This window comes from Hyposmocoma kahamanoa, unplaced genomic scaffold (genome assembly GCF_003589595.1).
Source record: "Hyposmocoma kahamanoa isolate Upper Pololo Valley unplaced genomic scaffold, ASM358959v1 94, whole genome shotgun sequence".
NCBI lineage: Eukaryota > Metazoa > Arthropoda > Insecta > Lepidoptera > Cosmopterigidae > Hyposmocoma > Hyposmocoma kahamanoa.
Genome location: NW_020654878.1, coordinates 11,356,210 through 11,366,346, shown reverse-complemented (window position 1 = coordinate 11,366,346; position 10,137 = coordinate 11,356,210). Strand labels below are relative to the sequence as shown.

The 10,137-nt window shown below is 36.7% G+C and overlaps 1 protein-coding gene across 3 annotated transcripts in view; it reads right to left on the bottom strand.

Annotated features, from left to right (window-relative positions):
* Window positions 1–329: 329 nt before the first annotated feature.
* LOC113237907 (autophagy-related protein 16-1) overlaps window positions 330–10,137 on the bottom strand; it is a 224,122-nt gene continuing 214,314 nt past the window's right edge. For all 3 annotated transcript variants that reach the window (XM_026474621.1, XM_026474622.1, XM_026474623.1), the window contains one exon: window positions 330–3,543. The gene's annotated coding sequence lies outside the window, so the exon portion shown is untranslated. The remainder of the gene's footprint in view (window positions 3,544–10,137) is intronic.

The following is a 10,137-nucleotide window of genomic DNA, read 5'->3' as shown; positions in this document are numbered from 1 at the left end:
AACGCTTACCCTCGGGTGGTCGTGTAATTGGACAAACACTGGGTCAATGGGTGATGACCAGCAATTCTCGCAATAACCCGCGTTAATAGCTTCACCTGAATAAATCACACCTAACGGGACTCTCGCCAAATGAATCTTAATTTGACAACATCTCAATGAGTGCGCGAACTTAATCATATACTAGAACTGAACAATCAACTACTCACGCGCAAAAAACACGAGGAAAAAATGAAACTAGCACATAATAATACTTATTTATTTCCATTGAATATACAAGTCGCAGAATAAAAGTGGCGAAAGTAGGTATATCTTAAACTACACAATGTGGCCGAAGAATTGGCGTAACATTTACAAACAATTATAAACTTGTACTATACAATTTATAATACAATTCATACAAAAATATTCAAGTATTATAGAGTATACAATTTTACTTCAAAGCCACTTTAATACAGCCTGACTAAGGGCATTTTCGCACGTGTCTAAACTTAAATACATGTGCGGAATTTTGTCATACTTGTGTGAAAACGCCCTAACTGTACTTAACGACGTGAAGTGACGAAATGTTATATTACATTATGCTTCATTATCGTGTATGTAACACTTAGAGCAACTGATCGGAGATTTAAAATTTAAAAACACACAAGAATTTCACATGCGGAGGTCATAGAACGTTCCATGAAAACATCAGATGTTATACTAAACTTGACCGTATCTGTGATGTAAACATTATTTAAAATTAATGACAACAGTCTTTGTAAAGCTACATAATATTAATCTATTCTAAGTTTAACTCTAGCAAAAACGACTATCAAAGGCTATTTTTTAATATACATTGAGTACAAAACACGACAGGTTGAGGAGTAAAAGTAGGTACAAACTTTGTGTATATTTCTCTGTCGGCAAAGAAATCTTGTCCCTAAGTACTTACAGTGACTAATAACAATAAAAGGCACACTTTTTGTTGAAACACAGGAATAAGAACATACATGAAACATTGTTTTTTTGTTAATTGGTAGTGTTATATGAGTAAAAAAGTTTCATAAGTTTCAAACGTCTGTTATAATATGTATTATTATTACTTTTATAAAGCACAACCTTAAAAGAAACATTGGCTACAAAACTTACAGAACATCTTAAATCAGGTCATGTTTAATTAATATGCTATAAAATGCCGGTCGATTACCTGTGGGTAGAGTATAACACTCATCACCTGTTATGATAAATAAAATTTAACTGTATTTCAACTAGAAACTAAGTCGAACCTATACATATTATATTAATTCGAAAACTTATCCGAATTTTTGGATACATACGACTCTAATTCTTATACATTTCAAGCTGCCTATTACATACGTTTAGACAAATACCATCGAAGACTCCATTGCCATTTATTTATTCACAAAACGTAAATGCAGACCATCTTTATCGACTCAGAATCACGAACATACTCGTAAGTCAATCCTAAAAGTTGAAGGAAACTGACTAGTTTAAATGTGAAAAAGATTGTATGTATTGTAGTTGACATAATAAATTGGCGATTTAATTCAATATCTTTATAGAGTATGACACGTTTATTCAGGCAAGATAAAATATCAACGTTTAGAGAGACGGAGTCTCTTACTTGTATTCTATGCAAAGCATGTTTGTGTGCGTTAGCAGTAATTAACCTAGGAGAAGGTTAACGAAGCGTAATTTAAAAGCGGCGCCGGAGGTTTTTGATCGGGATTCCGGGTTTATGCTTCGCCAGCGGTTTCGGATAATTAAGCGGTTGCTCGGTTATACATGTAATTATATGTGAAAATAATACGTAAAAAACGGTTCGAGGTCGTTGCACTGTCTTAAAAAATGTAGTATGAAACGGTATAAAAAGCGGTCGAGCTTGGCTGTCACAACACGTCACGGGATTATGGATGTGTCGCCCGCGGCATATGTACGGTGCGCGCGCGCGACCGCGTACCCGGCTTATCTGCGGCTGCGCCGGTTTATTGATCGCGCCTCGCGAGGGCTGCGGTAGCCGCCAACGCCCGATCATTGTTTGCTAATGAGCCGCTTCGGGAAGCGCAGGTGGGCCTTTTAACCGCTTCATACAAATATGATGTCACAATGATGATAATAAGCGATGAATTTATTACACTACACATCTGACACGTTGATGTTTTAAAAAAAACAAAAAATCTATTTCACACCTATCATCGACACACTGAGGATATCTAAATAACTTGTGACAATGCCTGATGAGTGTAACCGCGTCTTGTATAATTAAAGAGTCTAGTGCACATACAAGCGTTGATCATTGAGAGAAATAACATTTACTTTATTGTTGTGGTTTAAATTTCTCATTGTTTTTGTTGCGTGAGTATACGCGAGTCTGCTACTGGCTTTCGTTAATTAGTGTAAACTAAAGCTCACATAATTGTCTTCACACAATGATTACACTATGCACTGGTAATAAAATTGTATCATTCTAATCACGTAATCTTACGCACATTACGCATAATTGCGTTATGTGTTGTGTGAGGAATTATTACATTGTACATGGGTACTTAATGTCAGTCACCGAGGAAACTATTCTAAAATGTTTTATTGTATTATACAGAATTATTTTGTCGACATAAAAGTACTTAATTCGACATTTTTGCCATTAAAATAAACAAAAATTTTGCCTGGCACTTTTGGAAAATTACAGAAGATTGTTTTGATTCACAGTACTAAGAGACGAAATACCAACTTTTCCGCAAAAAAAAAAAACAATTATTTGGGTTATTTTAAAATAATTTTGTATAATATATCTGTATCTGTAATGTAAATTAATTAACTATTTTCATATTTCAGCCTATTAATTAAAAGAAAAACTAAATAAATATTTGATCTATAGGAATGAAAAGAATAAAAACCATTGGAAGACATCCTTAACTTCTAAATTACACCATAATTCGAGGCAATAGGAGGGATAGCTGATGTGGTTACAATAAGGTATTATGCGACTACATATTTTTAACAATTCTACGTCCTTATATCTGACGCATCTCAAAATAGCGGGTGGATGTGATAAAATTGTGACCGGTAGCACCTCTTATAATTTCTAAAATTTACATTTTTTGTTGTGTTTACAACACGCTACATTGGTTAATGTTATAAAATGTATTAGTATAGCTTAAATATCAATCACCACCTTTAGGACATATGGAATAGGGTGACGTATATAATTAATCAATAAGCTAGTTGACATTACACGAATTGTTGTTAATATTATTTTAAATAACATAATTCATACGAAAATGTTCTTAGTTTATGAACTAGCCTATGACTTAGTCTTTGTGAACAGATAACAATGTAACCTGTAAGAGACTCCAGCACAACTTGAAAAGTATGTACAACTAGAGCACGTGAAGATAAGTCCATTGTCTACTGTTCACCTTGCACAAGAACAATGTTGGTGTTCTAGGCGAAACGTTGAAATATGTCTGTGGTGATGCCTCGAAGGAACTCCAACACCTCTCCATTATCGTTCTCACTTTCCGGGTTGTCTTCTTTACTACCCTGAAAAAGGCGTAATGAACCATTTTTATAGCATTTTAAAAATTACATTGACAACGCAGAATAAGACATAGTAAATAAGAATTGGACAATGGGAGGCCCATTATTTAGTAGCATTTTCTTCCAGGCAACCATATGATACAAAAAATAAGTGACGCAAACAGGGTGCAACCCAAAAAAACTACGACGTATCCATTATGTACAGAGATGGGTTAAAACTCAATCAACCAGTCCGGGCTTTACACAGTTTTTTACCCATTTCTGCCCAAAATCGTGGGCAGAAACGGAGAATACGGAATTTGGTATACTTATTACAAATTTCTATGTAAAAACTTCTTTTAGATGAAAACGAGGCAGCTCCACACGACACCCACCTTTCAATCCTGTTCATTTTCCATAATGTTCGTAAACGTTACGTTTCCATTTTTATGAAGATCGATTGAAGGCATACAAACTAACGATTTTTTGTTCCGATCCATTTTTATGTGATTTTCAAGCGAATCGATTCAATATAAAGGCAAATAGAATCGCCTGGATCAAAAACCAGTAAACATTTTGTAAAATTCCATATGATATTTACATATGAATAAAACTGATTTACAACAAATATTAGTTGTAAACAGTTTTTTTACCCTCGATTTCAGGCGTTAATGGGTTTTAACCTGATTTAAATCCGGCGTTAACAAAGTTCCGGGTAAAACCCAGGCGCTTGCCCATCTCTGATTACATAGCTTACTTACTAAGTATTCTTACTTACTAAGTATTGAGAGAGAAGTTAAGACATTAACGTTATTGCGCTTTTATGTTTCGTAGTAGCAGTAGGCTTCTTGTCAAAGAATTCCTCTAGGGAACTACTGCCACCTACCCTGATTCTGCCGCAAAGCAGTAACGTGAGCATTACTGCGTCCCGGTTTTCAAGGGTAAGGGTGTGGGTGAAATACAGGCACATGGGACTTGTCAAGTTATGTCTCAGAGTGACATACGCAGTGGCAGCACCTCTAAGATCTTTGCGATTTAAAGTTCTGAGTGGCACTGGAATTGCTATAGACAGGCGTGTCGCTTACCACCGGGTATCTTAAAAAAGAAGAATACTAATTATGAATGATGTACTTAATCTTAACAGGAAGAATAAAAATAATTGGCTATTCCTGACAGTTGTCTTCACAAGTCACAAATTCATTTAAGGAATTATGTATACGCTACTACAATAACATTCCGGTTCATTTTCAAAATTTGCCATTTACGAGGTTTAAAATTACAGTGAAACAAAAACTTTATACCAATACATCATCTGCGTAATTGGATGACAAAAATCAATGGTAGTGGACCCGTTTAGCTCCAGGTGCAGTTTAGTTCAGGTTTGAAATAAACATTGTAAATGATAAATGTGTTCATTTACAAAGAGCAATCTCTCATTCTAGAGCGAGCAATTATTAGTCATTCTTTTCAGGGGAATCTGCCACACGAATGAGTAGTAGAGTTTTATTAAAATGACGATTTCAAGTCTAATTTTCGTGTCAGTGAAACAAAGATATATTTGGCTTTGAATAAATACATTAAACTAAGAACACGCACACTCATAGCCCCGCACTAGGGAAACCTTGTATCGCGGGTGCCATCGACACACACATGGACAACCACAAATTACACCCAAACTTAGGAGAGAAATAAATATAGGCCTTACAAATATTTCTCTCGGTCCGGGAATCAATCCCGGGACCTCTACGTGGCAGTCTAGTATGATAACCGTTCGGCCACGGAGGCAGTCAATCTATCGAATACTAATAATACATACTGAAATTATTCCACACAACACTAACATTTATTTCTGTACTACAAAAAGTGTAAGTTTTCTTACCTGTCCACAATTAGTTACAGTGCTACTCAAGAGCGTTAAATCGCAAAGATCTATATTATAACGCTCGTAGGGATTCGATCTGAGGGATACTGCCACTGCACTCATCACCCTGAGACAGAGGTGACAAGTTTCATGTGCCTGTAATTTCACCAGCACCCTTACCCTTCTAAAACGGAACGCAGTAATGCTCACTTTACTGCTTGGTGGCAGAAATAAATAAGGTAGCAGTACTTCCCTGGACGTACTCTTTCACAAGGAAATCTACTGCTATTAAAATTATAATACATAATAATAATATTTATTTCTGTCCGAAAATACGAGCTGTTATAATAATGTTAGAAGGGAATAAATTGAAGAATAGGGTACAAAAGACAAAGTTAGGAATTCCAAAAATGTACCGTGATAACAATTCTGAGTCGACATTTTAAGGTTGATTTAATATAAAATCATTTTATACAATTGTCGCACGCATACAAGTTTAGTATGGATGCGCTTTAAGCGTTCGACAATTGAGGGGTCCCAATCCTGACCGATCTACTTACACGATAGGGGATATCGTCTAGAGTCTACAGCTTATTAATGAATAATTACAAATTACTCTTTTTTTTATAGATTATAAGTGCACATTTGACCTCCATCTCACCTGATGGAAAGTGACGATGAGGTCGACAATGGAGCATACACACCTAAATTATGCTTATTCACTCTCGCCTTGAAAAGGTCCAAGTTATAACGTTCAGGGAACAAGTCTGCAGGCAGGGAATTCCACTCCATAGCCGTTCGCCATATAAATGTGGAAGTGTAACGCTTCGTGCGAATCTTTGGAATATCCACAACATAGGGGTAGAACCCAAGCCTACGCCTAGTCCCCCGGTGATGGAAAGGGGAAGGCGCAATTAAATCGTGTAATTCAATCGCATACTCTCCGTGATATATCCTATAAAATACCGATGAGCAGGCAACTTTACGGTGGTGTTCAAGGCTCTGCAGCTTCGCCTCCACTAATTCCGAGTCACCTATATGCCTCTTGACACGGTTGTCAATTGAATCCAAAGTGGCCAGTTGGTATGTAGCAGAGCCATCCCAAAGGTGGGCTGCCACCTGCTTGGTCGTGCATGGAGTGCTGAGTACTCCATGCACGACCGGACTTGTGCTTGGTACATCCCGCACTTCCCGGCATTCGTCTTCTCTTCTGCAGCTTGAGCCAGCAAGCTATCTGGCCTCAGCAGAGGTGGCAAAGATGAGCGACAAGAGTTAGATTCGACCGCTTTGGCCAGGGACCACCTTTTGGTCCTTGGTCAACAACTTGGTCGTCTCTTGATCTCCACTGTGCGAGCGGTAGACACAGCTGTACACTATTTGTGTAACTCCTGTGTCAACCAAAAGCCACAAAACAGAAAAACTCGGTGCCTCAAGGTTCTTGAGACGCTTGACACAGATGTCATCGCGAACGTACACATATACTCCGGCACGAGGTATGAACCTGTGCTCCAGTAGCTGAGTACGCTGCGTCAGGACTGGACCTGATCTGCGTCTCGGTGAGGAACAGCAGCGTCTCTAAGGAAATGTTTCATCAATTACGAGTGAATATTGTGAGGCGAGTGTTACAGTTACGTTGGTTGTACATTTTTTGTTTTTAAAAGTAATAGGCAAGCATTAAACCACAATCACTCCTGACGTGACGATGTGGTTGCAGATGGCGTATACTTGCGTAGCGTAGTGAATGACTATTCACATTAAAATGGCCCAAGAGACAATTTTAAAATTACAAAATTACCTTTATTATTTATTTATGTGTAACAAAATAGTTTAATGATCAGGTGTATAGCAAGCAGTATGAGAATGTTAGCACAAATTACTTTCAAGATTCCAATTCTATTTCATCTTATACTTGTAATCAAGGAATGATCGTTATCCATTGCTTCTTCATTAACGTGTGGCCTACAGCGGTATCATAGGCTTCCACTTGCTACGTTCCTGACATATCTTTATCCGTTCGTCAAGATTGCTGCATCTTTTTAGACATTTTCGTTTATTCTTGTTAATGCGAATGTTTGTGAAATTTGTTAATAGCCATAAATGAGTGATTTTAAGAGTTAAATGCTCAAAAATTTGTCTTATATTTAGACAAATTTTTGTAATTCTAGGACAAGTCTACTTCAGCAAAAGAGCTATATACACAATTAAATCGATCAAATTTTACTACACACCATGTTTAAGTCTAGAGAAGAAGTTATAGTGGTTGTTAAGCAACAGCTAGGCATAAATTTTTGCATTAAAGTAGGCTTGACTTGATTAGACGACGATATATAAAGTATTCGTAACGAGTTATTTACGATTCAAAGCTCTATGAGGTTAATTGAATGAACTAACTAATTAGTAAATATGGTTGACCACACGCTCTGATAAAATACGATATAATATATTTCGATTTGAACGGTGTATGAGGGAATATGGTTTTCAACATAATTCACACAGTGCTACTACTAACAATAATATTTTTATATTTAGTAGCAGTACAGCTGCCTGTAAAAGAATTCGTTTATTTTTGCTATCAAGCAGAAATGTGAGCATTTTTGCGTTCCGGTTTTGAAGGGTGAAGGCACATGGGACTTGTCAATTATGTCTCAAGGTGATGAGCGCAGTGGCAGTGCCCCTCAGATCTTTTCGATTTTAAAACTCTAAATAGCACCGCAACTGCTATGGACAGGCGTGTCGTTTACCGCCAGGCGCACAACTTGTACGTCCTACAACTTGGTATTACAAAAAAATGAAATGAAATGAATTTCGGAATCTATTCAAGATTTGTCAGTAATTCTAGATAATAATAATAATAATAATATAATAATAACGCACACACTCAACATAGCCCCGTACTAGGAAAACCCTGTGTCGCGGGTGCCATGGACACACACATAGACAACCACAAATTACACCCAAACTCACGACAGAAATAAATGTAGGCCATACAAATATTTCTCCCGGCCCGGGAATCGAACCTGGGGCCTCTGCGTGGCAGTCCGGCATGGTAACCGTTCGGCTACGGAGGCAGTTTAATAATATGATAATCATTTAGTTCACTAAATTATCACATGCTTTAATGGTGAAGGAAAATACCGCGACGTAACATATACGTCGACGATCAAATAACACTTCGAACACGTTTGTAGTCACCAACCCGCATTGGACCCGAGTGGCGTGGCCCGAGCACTCCTTGGAAGCAGCCCGAATCTAGCAGTGTAACATTTAATTTGATTTTCCAACATAAATCATGCTAACGGTTAAGATCCCAAATGAATCTGCGTATTTAAATAAAAAAGCGACCGCTATTAAATGATAGATTACAACCCGTCAAAATCGCGATGTTTAGCGGCCCCAATTACAAGTTACACTTAAAATAATAAGTATATAATCTAAAATAATATGATGGAAAAAAAAAATTTTAATGAGTTGCAAAGTGTGTCATTTTACGACATGCATAAGTTTTATTTATTACAAAGCAAAAATAGAGATAATCACTAATGATTTGATAGTTGTCGAACATACGGAGTTAACAGCTGATAATTTAATCACGTTCGCCTTAAGGCTAGGCCATTTAGGCAGATTGCTCTGTATATTTAGAAATGAAAAAGAGAGAGGAAAAAAAGTGACACACATTTTGGCATAAAAAGCAAAGAGCATATTGAATGAGTCTTAGAATAAGGGAATGATTATGACGTGGCCATTGTTGCCGATTTCTCAGAGCGATTTGCTAATAGCCGCTATTAGCCCGCCTCTTAACTACTTTCGTGTCCTCTACCGGCCTTGCTATGAACAAAAAATATAATTATTCCTAGAACGGTAACATGGAATCAATCCCCGTTCAGAGACTAACGTACGGTAATATCTTTTTGCCAATGCCGATATTTGGCGAGTTCATTTTGTTAGTAGCGGATTGCCAATTAAAGATCATTGTTTAATTTGTAGTTTGAGTCGACGAGTCACTCAAGAGAGATGGTTATTATGAATAATCTTAATAGGAAGTTGTCGAAGTATCATTATTTTGGAACAAAGACTTTTTGGTACTGGCAAATTGTAACAGTTATTTGGGATGATGATGACTATTGTTGTGGCTTTGATTTTATTCTATGTACTCTAAAGCACGTACGTGCTGTTTAATGGTAAAATTACAACACTTAGAGATTTTTCTATCTATTGATGTATTGTATGTATTATGTCAGTAACCTTTGTTCAACAGCTTCTAATTTTGGACTTTTACCACAACATTCACGTTCTTATCGAAATTAATTTGACAATAATTTCAATCAACTGTGTCACTGCTACATATGGGAAAACCGATAAGCATGTATAATAAATAAAAAAAATAGTGAATAAGCTCTTTAGGTTTAGTTTAGTTCTTTAGGTTAAGTTATTCCTTTGACACACTCGTAACATCAAATACTATTTTATATAAGGCGAGTATGAGTACGATTTATGTAAATTCTTTGTGGTAAATCTTCATAAAAATATTTGCTTTTGTCACAGTCCAGTTAGAATAACGTAAGGCAAATGTGCCGTTGTGAGGTGCTTTGGAAAGGTTCTGTAGTGATTCTGTGGTTGGCTTTTGTCACGAGAAGTATGCAAATGTTTTACAGCTGCGAGTAATTTATGGTCATAGAAAGAGATATAAGTTGGAGATTTGAATACTAAAGACAAAAACAATGTTGGTAAATGGGGATATGTATTTAGGTATGCAAATC